This window comes from Barbus barbus, assembly GCF_936440315.1.
Source record: "Barbus barbus genome assembly, chromosome: 14".
NCBI lineage: Eukaryota > Metazoa > Chordata > Actinopteri > Cypriniformes > Cyprinidae > Barbus > Barbus barbus.
The window spans coordinates 10123286-10137458 of NC_136742.1; the positions used below are offsets into that span (position 1 = coordinate 10123286).

At 39.0% G+C, this 14173-nt stretch overlaps 1 protein-coding gene across 1 annotated transcript in view; it reads left to right on the forward strand.

The window, feature by feature from the left end:
• The first annotated feature begins 1484 nt into the window (after positions 1-1484).
• The window catches only part of LOC306879735 (forkhead box protein N3-like), a 74415-nt gene continuing 61726 nt past the window's right edge, over positions 1485-14173 (forward strand). The window contains exons 1-4 of the mRNA XM_079432895.1: positions 1485-1531; positions 1619-1721; positions 3882-3983; positions 4263-4349. The gene's annotated coding sequence lies outside the window, so the exon portion shown is untranslated. The remainder of the gene's footprint in view (positions 1532-1618; positions 1722-3881; positions 3984-4262; positions 4350-14173) is intronic.

Here is a 14173-nt window from a genome sequence, read left to right on the forward strand (position 1 = left end):
TATTACTCGTAATTATGATTTTTATATCTCAAAATTGTTACTTTATTTCTCCCAATTGTAGGCTAACTTATTTCTCACAATTGTGACTTTGTATTTTCTAATTCCTAATTACATCTCATAATTATGACTATTTCACACAATTGTGACTATTTCTTAGTGTGTTTTCTTTAATTGTAGTTTTATATTTCTCAATTTCAACTTTTTCAAAAATGAGCATTTTCTCACAATTCCAATTTCAGATCTCACAATAATGACATTATTTCTCTAATTTGCCACTTTATCTCACAATTGCAAATTTATTTCTAATAATTGCAACTGTTTCTTGTAATTACCACTATTTCAAAATTGTTACTTTATTTCTCATAATCGTAACTATATTTCTCACAATTGTGACTTTATATTTCTAAACTGCAACTTCTCGAAACTGTGACTATATTTCTTGCAATTGTAAATGTATAGTTTTTTCTTATAATTATAATTTTACATTTGTCAATTTTTTGTAATTGCAACATTCTCACGATTGCGATTTCCAATCTTTCATCTGAGACATTGTTTCTTCTAATTGCAACTGTATTTCTAACTATTGCAAATGTATTGCTAATATTTACAATCATTTCTTGTAATTATGAAATTATAGATACAATTTGTTACTTTATTTTTCCTAATTGTAGTTTATTTCTCACAATTGTGACTTTATATTTCCTCATTCGTATTTACATCTCATAATTATGACTTTATTTCTCATAATTGTGACTACTTAGTATTACGTTTTTTCTTGTAATTGTGGTTTTATATTTCTTAATTTCATCTTTCTTCATAAATGAGCATTTTCTGACAATTGCAATTTCAGATCTCACATTGGTGTCATTATTTCACTAAATTGCCACTTTATCTCACAATTGCAAATTTATCTCAAAATTGCAATTGGTTTGTAATTATGACTTTATATTTCATGATTGCAACTTCTCATAATTGTGAATTCAAATTCTTAAAATAGATTTATTTCTTACATCAAATTTAATCCTACAGTTATCTGTTTATGTTTATGTTTTACTCAGGAATGGACTTCCATTACTAACTGCTAACGTTAACCAACAAATCCTTAATTCCCTGAACCACACACCATCTTTACAAAACCCCACCCTTCAAAGACATGTCCGCCAATCTGATGTGAGCAAGCCTAAATGCATGAAATGATTGATAGGCAGAGATCCTTTCTGATTGGCTGACTTTCTGATAGCAGTTGTGATTTCTCAGGATGCTTATGTCAAGAAGATCTGTCAGTCACTAAGGACATTTTATGTGTGGTCGCATAAATCCTCACAGCACCGTTAATGTGGGTTTACTAATTGGGTATAATGTGTCTTCTATTGAAGAATGGATTGTGACCATCTCCGTCCTTCACGTTACAGTGTCTGCATGCATTTAGACATCCAGAGTGCCCGTCGTTGTCCGTAATAAAGCAGCTCGAAACCTTGGACATCCATCTATCCATTTAAAGCAGCATAGTTTCTCCCAGAGACCTTGAGATGTAGGTTATGGTGGCCGATCCATCAACGTCCCAAGTGAATGATGATGTCATCGCCACAAGCCATCTGACTGATATATATTTTGTCAGCTCTCTCAGGAATGAAGGAGAAACGCCTCCAACTGCCTTGACATTAGCTGTACTGGTATGGCATCTTCAGTCCACCAAATGACTGCACCCCGATCAGCGTACCGTGAGTGAGCGACTGCCCTTTCCATTCTCTCTCCTCCATAGAGCCGTTCCCACAGCGGTGCCTCTCAATGGCCCATTTCACCAATTACTGTTTTCACTGAACCAATTGAACCCCAATTGTATGCTTTCTGAGAAATGATAATTTGTAGCGAACTGAGGCCGAGTGTGTCTCCCATGTACTCCTGCAGTTTAATTGCCATAATTATGGAATTACAACCGCAAATGAACTGCCCTGTCGCCATGGCACTGAGTGAATGGAGATCTTACTTGGGCTCTTCTGTAGAGCATTAAGAAGGACAGTGATAAGCCTCACAGGACGCTGCAGTAGATAGAAAAGAGCTGAAAGGAGCTAATTAACCAACCAGTAAAAACCCATCCACTATATTCTATCTGACATCTCCTTCCTCTCTTTCTTATTTGCTTCTTGTTCTTGTTTTGTGTAGATTCGTTTCCCCGCGTGATTCATTTCCAGCATTTACTGGAAACCCTCTGTCAGATTTATGGAAAGACTTTCATTGTACTTTGATGGAGTCTCTCGTGATGTCTTGTGACTGATGACCTGAAATGAATCATTATTTGTGCAAAAAGGCAAACAATGTGCTTATTTGAAGAGACAGGACATTTGAAGGAGAGAGAGGAGGAATGGGATCAGAACATGAGCTCCATGAGCCAACAGCTCTTATATGACAAAGGCTAGTCATATCATCATAGTTCTGAGAGTTTTTTCTTTATTTATTAAAAATGTATTATTTTTTGTATTTATCTGTGTCGTGATCAGTAACAGTGAAAATAATATTTATTTTTGAATTATACACAGAACATAGTACGTTATAAAATCTATTACTATTTGTATAAGCATTACTATGATAAAAATAATATTGATTAATAGTAAATAATATTAATATTTTACTTTTGCATATGTTATAAAAATTACATATCAAATATTTTTATTCGAAAAAGTTATAGTATAGTATATTTTAGTATTTTACCAAGATGTTTCTAATATGTGCATTATTTCTGCATTATCAGCACACATTTTGATGCATTTGATATAAAAAGTGACATTATGGAGTGCAGTGCATTATGTGCTATTATTGTATTTTATATAATTCTCAATTATGCAATTGATCTAACTTGTATATAATTTTAATAATCTTTTCAGATTGATTTAGCAATTTTTACTTGGCGGACTATTAAAAAAAATCCAGTAAACACTGAAGATGGGACCAGAGTAATGTCTAGAGACCCAACACGGTCTCACAGCAATTCGTACATATTTTACTAGCTAATTCGCACAAATTTGTATGACCTCACTCGTACAAAATTGTACGTTTAATGATGAAAATTACGTATTTTACAAGGTGGCATATCCTTGGAATTCATACAAATGACTACCCCTAACCCCGTTCCTTAACCCACCCCTCACAGAAATCGCACAAAATCGTACGAGTGAGGTCACACGAATTTGTATGAATCAGCCACCTTGTAAAATGCAAAGCATTGGTCATGAGATAGCGTTGAGACCAGAAAATCAAAAAGTCTTGGGCCAATAAGCAATGACAACAATCAATAACAAACTAGCAAACGCACAGCAACCATCCAGTACTCCATATCATGGCAGTAAGATTGTATGGAGAGTAATATGTGCAATAATAATTGTATATATTTTTTTATAATTTATATATTTATAAAATTATAATATAATTACTCCATTTACCATTTAAAACATAATACACTTTGGATATTAATTTTGAGTTAACATCTCTTTTTTTGCTGTTGGAGCATTTTTAGCCAAAGCGGCAGCTACCCAATAACCCTCCAGATCTAAGTGTCTCCCTTCAAATATTCTGTAATGCATTTTTACACAGTTGCACAGCCTGGCAATAGTAAATTGACCATTTTAATGCTATTTAGAGGATTATAGGAGCTTTGGTACGCTGCTTTTTATTGAAATATAACAACAGGAGCATTAAATGTGCAACAAATGTTCTGTCACAATCCAATCCAGTGTGAGTCAGGGACAGATCGCTCTCTCAGTCAGGATGTGCAGGTCCTCAGATAAACAGACCATGTGTTCTATGACTGTCCTTTTCTCAGTTTGATCTTGGCAGGGTTATCTGATGTTCTCATTCATGCACATGGTCCTTTTTGTTGTTTTTAGGTGACTGATAAGGCAGTGGATCCTCCTTGTGATAGTCTGAGGGACGGATATATGATTATTTGTGATCTTTGCAAAGCTAAGCATGACTATTACATACATAGGGTAAGTTTATGCACCACAATGCACCACAAAAGTTTATGCACAACAATGCACCACAAAAAAGAAAAAAAAATTCCTTTGCGTTTTTGAAATGTTTAATGTACAGACAAACAAGTTTGTCAAAACATCCCCTGTTCACATGGATGCACAAAAATGAATAAAAATGCTGTATTATACACGCCAGGCCAGTAGTTGGCGATGTCACTTTGTAAGGAAACACTACACACCTGCCTTTAGACTCAACACGTAATATTCACACTTTTTGCGTTGCTGTCTATACAGGGTCAGAAAGCTCTCGGATTTCATCAAAAATATATTAATTTGTGTTCTGAAGATGAACGAAGGTCTTGGGTTTGGAACGTCATGAGGGTGAGTAATTAATAAAAGAGTTTTCATGTTGGGGTGAACTATCCCTTTAATCTACAGATCCGATCTTTTGACCATATCTGTTTTTTGGGGGGTTTTTGTTTTTTGTTCTGCCAGTTTACATTCACTTTAGAAACTTTGGTATCCAATATCTGTGTTTACATTATTCTGTTTGTGATCGCTTTAATTTCGACACGATTGGCCCTGTTTCTTTATGTGTGCAATCTCTTACCAATATTTAAAGTTTCCTCTTCTATAGTCTGCTTCATAATACGACATTAAAAAGCTAACTTTGTAGGCAAACATGTCGCCCTTGCATTGTGATGGCTTGGAATCAGATATGTACAGTATTTAGACACAGGTCAAATATGTCCAGATATCGGATATATATCTGTTCTATTTCGTTCTTACTGACCGCCAGAGGCAGTGCTTCACACTGAATGTTATCTCATAGCAGATGCACAGGTCGAGTCTAATACAAACAAAGTCCCTCGTGACCAGGATGACTCGGGGTCCTCCCCTATTTAACCCCGTGACTTCCTGCAGACTGTCCCTATAATCTTCTCGCGTGCATGTATTACAGGTTGGAGAATATTAAAGGAAGACACTTGGAATCCGTTTTTCAGCTGTTGGTGTTTCGCCACTGCGCGTCCTCCAGAGGCTGCATCGGATTCAGTCGATTTCATTGAGGATACAGTGTGATGAGTTGTTACATTTATGCTCGGGGTTCGTTTCCCGGCATTGTTTGGTAGCTAGATAGAGTGTTTTCGCTCTGTGGCGTTGCCGGAGGGTATTGTAGTATCTTGCAGCTGGACAAGACCACATTAAGAGTGGGTGCGCTCTGTTACGTGCAGTATCCGTGTGTATCTAGCGGCTAATAGTAGTTGATACTGCTGGGTGCATGTAGACTTCGTTATTGCATACTATATATATATATATATATATATATATATATATATATATATATATATATATATACATACAGTGCCCTCCAAAAGTATTGGAACAGTAAGGCCAATTCCTTTACTTTTGCTGTAGACTGAAAACATTTGGGTTTGACATCAAAAGATGAATATGAGATGAGAGTTTAACATTTCAGCTTTTATTTACAGGTATTTTCATCTGGATCTGATACACAACTTAGAAGATAGCACCTTTTGTTTGAACCCACCCATTTTTCATGTTACCAAAAGTATTGGAACAGATAGAATTAACATAGATTAAAGTGAAAAAGACTTAATATTTAGTTGCAAATCCTTTACTTTCAATAACTGCATCAAGCCTGTGACCCACTGACATCACCAAACTTTTGCATTCTTCTTTTGTGATGCTTTTCCAGGCTTTCATCGCAACCTCTTTCAGTTTTGGGGGGTTACTCCCTTCAGTCTCTTCTTTAGCAGGTAAAATGCATACTCTACAGGGTTTAAGTGTGGAGATTGACTTGGCCAGTCTAAAACCTTCCACTTCTTGCCCCTGATGGACTCCTTTGTTGTTTTGGCACTATGTTTTGGGTTATTATCTTGCTGCATGATGAAGGATCTCCCAATCAGTTTGGTTGCATCTTTCTGTAAATTGTCAGGCAAAATATTTCTCTAGACTTCTGTGTTAATTTTGCTGCTACCATCATGCGTTACATCATTAATGAAGATTAATGAGCCTGTCCCAGAAGAAGCAATGAAAGCCCAAGCCATTACATTACTTGTGTAATGTGTACTATAATGTGTACACCTGTGTACACTGTTTCAGATGAGCTTGTATGTTTGGGATCATGAGCAGATCCTTTCTTTCTCCAAACTTTAGCCTTTCCATCACTTTGGTCCATAAAATCAGTCCATAAAACCTTGTCCCAGAATTTTTGAGGCTCGTCTCCTGTTCTTCTTGCTAATGAGTGGTTTGCATCTTCTGGTGTAGCCTCTGTACTTTTGTTCATGAAGTCTTCTGCGAACAGTAGATTGTGATACCTTCACTCCTGCCCTCTGGAGGTTGTTGCTGATGTCACTTGTTTTAGGGTCTTTCTTTACAGCTGTCACAATGTTTCTGTCATCAACTGCAGATGTTTTCCTTGATCTACCCGTTTGAGGTGTGTTACTTAGTACACCAGTGGTTTCTTTCTTCCTCAGGAGATTCCAAATGGTTGTACTTGCTCTTGCCAGTGTTTGTGCAATGGTTTGATTGATTTTTCATCTTCTCTCAGCTTCACAATTGCTTGTTTTTCACCCACAGACACCTCTCTGGTTTTCATGTTGGTTACACGTCTAACTAACTATAAATCCAGTCTGCATGGATCTGAAACTGAGTGCAGACATTCAGTGCTATTTATTGTTTGAATAATCAATTAATAGGACACACCAGGGCAACAAAACACACCTGTCAGTCACATGTTCTACTCTGCAAAAGGATGATGGGCACGACTGTTGCCCTTCCTGTTTAGGCTTGGAACACCTGAAACAAGGTCTCACAGAGAATGCCTGTATGAACTGCGGAGTTATGTCTTGGGAGAGGAAGACTTCAAGGATAGCTTTGGTGGAGGGACTCTTGGTTGAGTCGGCAATTGGCAATTCTCTCTCTCATCTTATGTTGGCATTGTCCCAGTCTCTTCAGTCTTCAGGGAGCGATACACCAACCCAGGATTTAAGTGATGCTACATTACAGTCAATAGCATTCATGACAAGAGAATTGGGCAGGCTTATGTCAACGCTCACACAGGCACGCCGACAAGTCTGGCTCGCACAATCACCCCTGTCTGAGGCCTGTAGGAAAACGCAGAGGGATCTTCCGGTAGTCCCCGGACAGCTCTTTGTCCCAGCTGCACAACAGACACTAGAACGCAGTGTCCAGGCAAATCAGATCAAACAGCAGTTTGCGGACCTGAGGAGAGTTCCACCATCTCGCTTACAGTGCAGACAGCCCCCTATGGGCCATGAAATGCCGCACTCTCAGTTTTCAACAGGCCCAGCTGATATTCGTAGGAGCCAGCCACAGCATATGGAGCAGTCTCATAGAGTAGAATGATCTGTTCAGCGGCCATGAGGATGGGGACAGCAATCATTTCAGGCCCCAAGGTGCAGAGCGCCTGCCCAGCAGCCCCCCCAGGAATGCAAAAGGTCAGGGATGCAGGACCTGAAGGTCTGCGGCCGGCCGTCGGACGTTTTTCTCATCAGCAGCTAAGTTACTGGGAAACAACAACCTCAGACCCATGGGTTATAGCAACTTTAACTCAAGGGTACAAGCTGCAGTTCCGACGGCGGCCTCCCACTTTCAATGGGGTCAAGATGACCACAGTTTCAGATTCCAACAACGCAAATTCCTTAAGGCAAGAAATAGCAGTTTTCCTAGAGAAGGGTGCTATCGAACCAGTAAAGAGGTCAGAATGGCTCGGTGGGTTCTACTCAATATATTTCATAATTCCAAAAAATACGGAGGGGTAAGGCCTATACTGGACCTTCGTTCCCTCAACAAGTTTCTGAAGAGATTACCATTTCGCATGTTGCGCGTGACCGATGTTCTCCAGACGGTCAGGCAACAGCACTGGTTCACCACAATAGACTTACTGGATGCCTACTTCCATGTTCCAATTACTCCACCGCACAGGCAATTCCTCCGCTTTGCATTTCAGGATCAAGTCTATCAGTTCCGAGTGCTTCCATTCAGTATTTCTCTATCCCCACGAGTCTTCACCAGGTGTATGGCAGCGGCGTTGGCTCCAATACAGGCCAAGGGGCTTCAGGTACTTCCATACCTGGACAACTGGCTTCTTTACTCTCACTCTCAGGAGCAAGCAGTGGTGGAAGGCGGGAGGTAGTCCAGACCAATGCTTCTTTTACTGGCTGGGGAGCAGTCTGGCAACACAGAGCGGTCAGAGGGCAATGGGATTCCCGGCAAAAAGAGCCGGTTAGAGGTGCGCATTCGGGTACCCTCATGGGATCTGAGCCTTGTCTTGAATTCTCTTACATTACCTCCGTTCGAACCTCTGGAGCACAGTGAATTGAAGTGGCTCTCATTGAAGGCAGCTTTTCTCTTGGCCATTACTTCGGCTAAACGAGTGAGTGAGTTTCACACAGTATCAGTTAACACAACTTGCATGCGCTGGAATGCTGATGATTCAGTAGTGACGTTGTCAGCATTTCTCCCCAAGTGGCTGTCTGCCCTGAAATCAGGCTATTGAGCTGGCAGTATTTAATCCTCCAGGGTTGGATACACAAGGAGGAAGTGAATGCAGACTTTTGTGCCCAGTAAGGGCTCTCCGTGGCTACATCAGGGCCACAAAAGATTTTCGGCAATCAGACCAACTTTTTCTCTGTTTTGGGGGGCCGAAAAGATTGTCAAAGCAAAGATTGTTGCATTGGGTAGTTGAGGCTATCAACCATGCTTACAAGTCTAGTGGATGTCCATTGCCATCGGGAGTGAGATGTCATTCAACAAGAAGCATCTCAACGTCTTGGGCGGCATTAAAAGGTGTCCCTTTAAGCGACATCTGTGCGGCAGCTACATGGTCATCTACAAACACATTTTCCCAATACTACAGGATTAATGTGGCTGCATCGGATACTTTTGAAATAGCTATCCTGTTGGGACCCTGAACTTTTTAGAGGTAAACAGAACCTCCTCGTGACCTTGTGGTTATAAGTCATCCAGTGTGAAGCACTGCCTCTGGCGGTCAGTAAGAACGAAATAGAACGAGAGTTACGAATGTAACTGGGGTTCCATGAGTTCTAGATGACCGCCAGAGCTTTCTGTCACTTGGAGTCAAGGCGAGAAGATTCCGTAGGGACAGTCTGCAGGAAGTCATGGGGTTAAATAGGGGAGGTCCCCGAGTCATCCTGGTCACAAGGGACTTTGTTTGTATTAGACTCGACCTGTGCATCTGCGATGAGATAACATTCAGTTTGAAGCACTGCCTCTGGTGGCCATCCAAAACTCATAGAACTGCAGTTACATTTGTAACTCTCGATTTAATACCACATTTGGAAATGCATCAGAACGATGTAAAAAAACAAATTCCAAACTGTGTCAGAGGACCTGAGTCTTGGGCCAATAAGCAATGACAACCAACAAAAACACAGTAACTAAAACAAAACACAAAATTAGAGTGAAACGGTTGATGGCAACTGGAACAGGACATCATAATGCTACAAATTTCAATGAAATGTTCTTGACCTTTGAATGCCTATTTAAATCAAAGCATTCAAAATTCAAAGACTCTTGGTTACATTCATTACCAGCATTACATATGAAACCAGATGAACGACCCCATTGTTTTGACCTTATGTTGTCCTTGTGAAGCCAACCCAAACTGTGCATATGAATTTCGCAGCGGTTCTCCTATGAAAAGTTTTTAGGGTTTTTTTGGCATTTGAATAATGTATCATTTTCAATGCTGAAATAACTATGTTTGCGTTTTTCCCCCTCCACTTCACCATTCTCCTCCTTCCCTCAAAATAGAATGCAGAAGAGGGTTGTTGCTATGGTGATACATCCACTGGCTTTTGCAAGACATTTATAGCCACGCAATCCATGGGGGATTTAGCTCCCTGTAACTTTCTGTAATTTCCAATCTAATTATATCCCGCTGCTGTGGCTGGGCTGGAACAGTGCATGGGTGATCTGGGATTGAGCTTTTGGCTCGCTTCTCCCCATATGGTGACAGTGCAGTGTGCCATTGCCCATGAAAGCAAAGGCTTTAGCATGAAATATAATTTGTTCGCATGAATATAAAGATGATATCATGTTAAAGGCCCCCTTTGCGAGTGTCTCATTGAGGTGTGTAGGACTGGGGTTTGTGTTGGCATGCTGCGCTGATGGCAGATCATTCACGTAGTTCAGAAAAGTCTTGAATGGTGTTCTGCTTTAACCCTTTCAGCAGGCACAGATTTTTTTTTTTAAATCATCTCTTCTTTATAATTAAACTATCAAATTAAAATCCATGTTGGGTTTGATTAGGTCAGGCTATGGACCAATGTTGTTTTAGAGTTTTTTTTTTTATATTTTACACATATATATATATATATATATATATATATATATATATATATATATATATATATATATATATATATATATATATATTGCAGTCTTTATTAAGATTTTTTCTTTTTAAATTATGTACATATTTTCATTTTTTATTTTAGTCTTTGTTTAAGGTTTAGTATTTTTTTTAATAATTTTCTTATTTTTTGTATTTTTATTTAGCTTTAGTTTGTCATTGTAATAATTCAACATAAATTGCTTCGGTTGCCAAGAAAAAAGTCTAGTTTTATAAAAACAATTTTTTTACCTTTTAACCCTTTACATTTGTCTATGAATTTTTATTTATTTATTTTTTTTCAATCTCGTGTGGTCTGTGACATATCAGAATGTACTCAAATATGTCATTATCGAGTAAGTACATAAGTTAATTTAAACTCATGAATTTATTAGACTTATCTTCTGTCACCTTGTATAATAGCTCTGATTTTCTAATCCACTAATTTTGCCAAGTGATTTACTTATTGCAGTATATGCACAGTAGTTACTGTGCAAACCAATTTATTTTTCCTTTGAAATGTTAGTTGTAGCATTTTATTCAAATTCTCATTGCCTTCAGAAACACGTATATGTGGAATGTGTGCAAAAATCAACCTAGTTCAGCTAGTAAGATGTCTCAGAAGCGCTGGCGGTAACTAGGGGAAACGACTTTGGTGAAAACTACAGCTACGTCATCACCTTCTGTGCCCTACTTTTCCTGGTCTAAACAACAAAAATGCTCACAAACTGGAGAGACCTTAAACTCTAAAGCAGAATCAGTGATGTGAAAATAACACAGTAACCACTGTTAAATTGGCACACTTGGTTGTCTGAGCCGAAATTCAAATCAACAAATTAACAAAAGTGTCATTCAACACAGACTACATGAATAAATCATAATGTAGAGAATGTCTCAGGTTGAATGAAAAGCTGTCAGACACGTCCGAGCTGACCATATTTCAGCCTGTAGGATTCGGTCTTGTTCTCGTAGAGCGCAAGAGGGCTGCTGATAAATGTAGGGTGGAGGCCTGCTGACCACAACATCCTGTCATCTCCACTGTCATTTTCTGCTTCATTACGGCCACAGATACTCATTTCATATGACTCCTCCATGATCAGCTGTTTCTCTACAAACTCATTACCACTCCCAGCCACCAATGATCAGAAGAACCGACTCAAATCCAAAAGCCTGTCTTCAGGGTTTAGTTGCATGAGTGCTGTGACATGTTGTAATACAAGTTAGGTTAGACATGAGTAATACATTAGATGGACATTAGACTCTCAGAGCGCTTGTGCAATACGTACAGTCAGCAGGTGATGAAGTTACAGTAGGATGCATCAATATACAGTAGAGGCATCAATTGCAAACCCCAGACAAATACTTCTAGGTGATGTGGGTTATTTCTGTGCTGCTATTGATTGCTTTCAAACTGTTTTCCTGAAAGTTGGTGTGTACAGTACTTACAGTAAGTATGCTGGAAAAAAAGGTAATTGTCACATGACTTTAGTTGATGTTGACTCTGTCAACAATTATTTTTATTTGAAAGTGAATGAGGTCCAATTTATCTATTTATTTACTTATTTAACCAGGAAGGTCCCATTGAGATATAATATCTCTTCTACCAGGGAGTCCTGGTCAAGATAAGCACCAAAGGTCAAATTTACAAAAAAAATGCACATCACCACACAATGAACAAACACAAAACACAATTTTCTAAAAACAATACAAATCCTAGTCAGTTATTAAAACATGTACACTGTTCTATAAACAGACTTTAAAATATTTTTAAACATAGCCAGAGACGCTACAGATGCCATATGTAATGTACCTTGAAGCTCGTTCCATACAGTACATACGGAGCATAATTAGAAAAAGCAGAACGACCTATCTCTGTATGAAAAATCAGCATCTTAAGTAAGAGTTTGTCTGTTGATCTGATATCATAAATATTTGTGCAGTATGTCAACAAACTAAATACACTATTTTGCCAAAAGTATTGGGTCACCCCCTTCTAATGAACAGGTTTGACTACTTTAGTCATTTCCATGAGTACAAATCTTAATGTTTAAGCATATAATGATATTCTAGGGAATTGTGTGCTTCTAATTTTGTTGCAACAGTTTGGACAGGACCCTTTTCTATTCTAACATGACAGTGCCTCTGTGTACAGTGGGGCAAATAAGTATTTGATACACTGCTGATTTTTCAAGTTTTTCCACTTACAAAGAATGGAGAGATCTGTAATTTTCATCGTAGGTACACCTCAACTGTGAGACAGAATATAAAATAATAAAAAAAGAAAAATCACATTGTATGATTTTTTTAATAATTAATTTCCATTTTATTGCATGAAATAAGTATTTGATACAATAGAAAAATATAACTTAATATTTGGTATAAAAACCTTTGTTTACAATTACAGAGATCAGACGTTTCCTGTAGTTCTTGACCAGGTTTGCACACACTGCAGCAGGGATTTTGGCCCACTTCTCCATACAGGTCTTCTCCAGATCTTTCAGGTTTTGGGCCTGTTGCTGGGCAACATGGAGTTTCAGCTCCCTCCATAGATTTTCTATTGGGTGCAGGTCTGGAGACTGGCTAGGCCACTCCAGGACCTTGAAATGCTTTTAAGGAGCCACTCCTTAGTTGCCCTTGCTGTGTGTTTGGGGTCATTGTCATGCTGGGAGACCCAGCCACGACCCATCTTCAATGTTCTTACTGAGGGAAGGAGGTTGTTGCCCAAAATCTCGTGATACATGGCCCCATCCATCCTCCCCTTAATACGGTGAAGTTGTCCTGTCTCCTTTGCAGAAAAGCACCCCCATGCTTCACGGTTGGGATGGTGTTCTTGGGATTGTACTCATCCTTCTTCCTCCAAACACGGCGAGTGTAGTTTATGCCAAAAAGTTCTATTTTGGTCTCATCTGACCACATGACCTTCTCCCATGCCTCCTCTGGATCATCCAGATGGTCTTTGGCAAACTTCAGACGGGCCTGGACATGTTTTGGCTTGAGCAGAGGTTAATCCATGACAGTGTAGTGTGTTACTAATGGTAACCGTTGAGACTGTGGTCCCAGCTCTCTTCAGGTCATTGACCAGGTCCTCCCGTGTAGTTCTAGGCTAATCCCTCACCTTTCTCAGGATCATTGATACTCCACGAGACGAGATCTTGCACGGAGTCCCAGTCCGAGGGAGATTGACAGTCATCTTGAATTTCCTCCATTTTCTAATAATTGCACCAATAGTTGCTGCCTTCTCACCAAGCTGTTTGCCTATTGTCCTGTAGCCCATCCCAGCCTTGTGCAGGTCTACAATTTTGTCCCTAGTGTCCTTAGACAGCTCTTTGGTCTTGCCCATAGTGGAGAGGTTGGAGTCTGATTGATTGAGGTTGTGGACAGATGTCTTTTATACAGGTAACGAGTTCAAACAGGTGCAATTAATACAGGTAATGAGTGGAGGATAGGAGGGCTTCTTAAAGACAAACTAACAGGTCTGTGAGAGCCAGAATTCTTGCTGGTTGGTAGGTGATCAAATACTTATTTCATGCAATAAAATGGAAGTTAATTATTTAAAAATCATACAATGTGATTTTCTGCTTTTCTTATATATATTCTGTCTCTCACAGTTGAGGTGTACCTACGATGAAAATGACAGATCTCTCCATTCTTTGTAAGTGGGAAAACTTGAAAAATTGGCAGTGTATCAAACACTTATTTGCCCCACTGTACACTATATGGACAAAAGTATTGGGACACCCCCTTCTTTAGAACAGAAGAAGGCACTTCCAAAACTGTGGCAACAAAGATGGAAGCATAATTCACG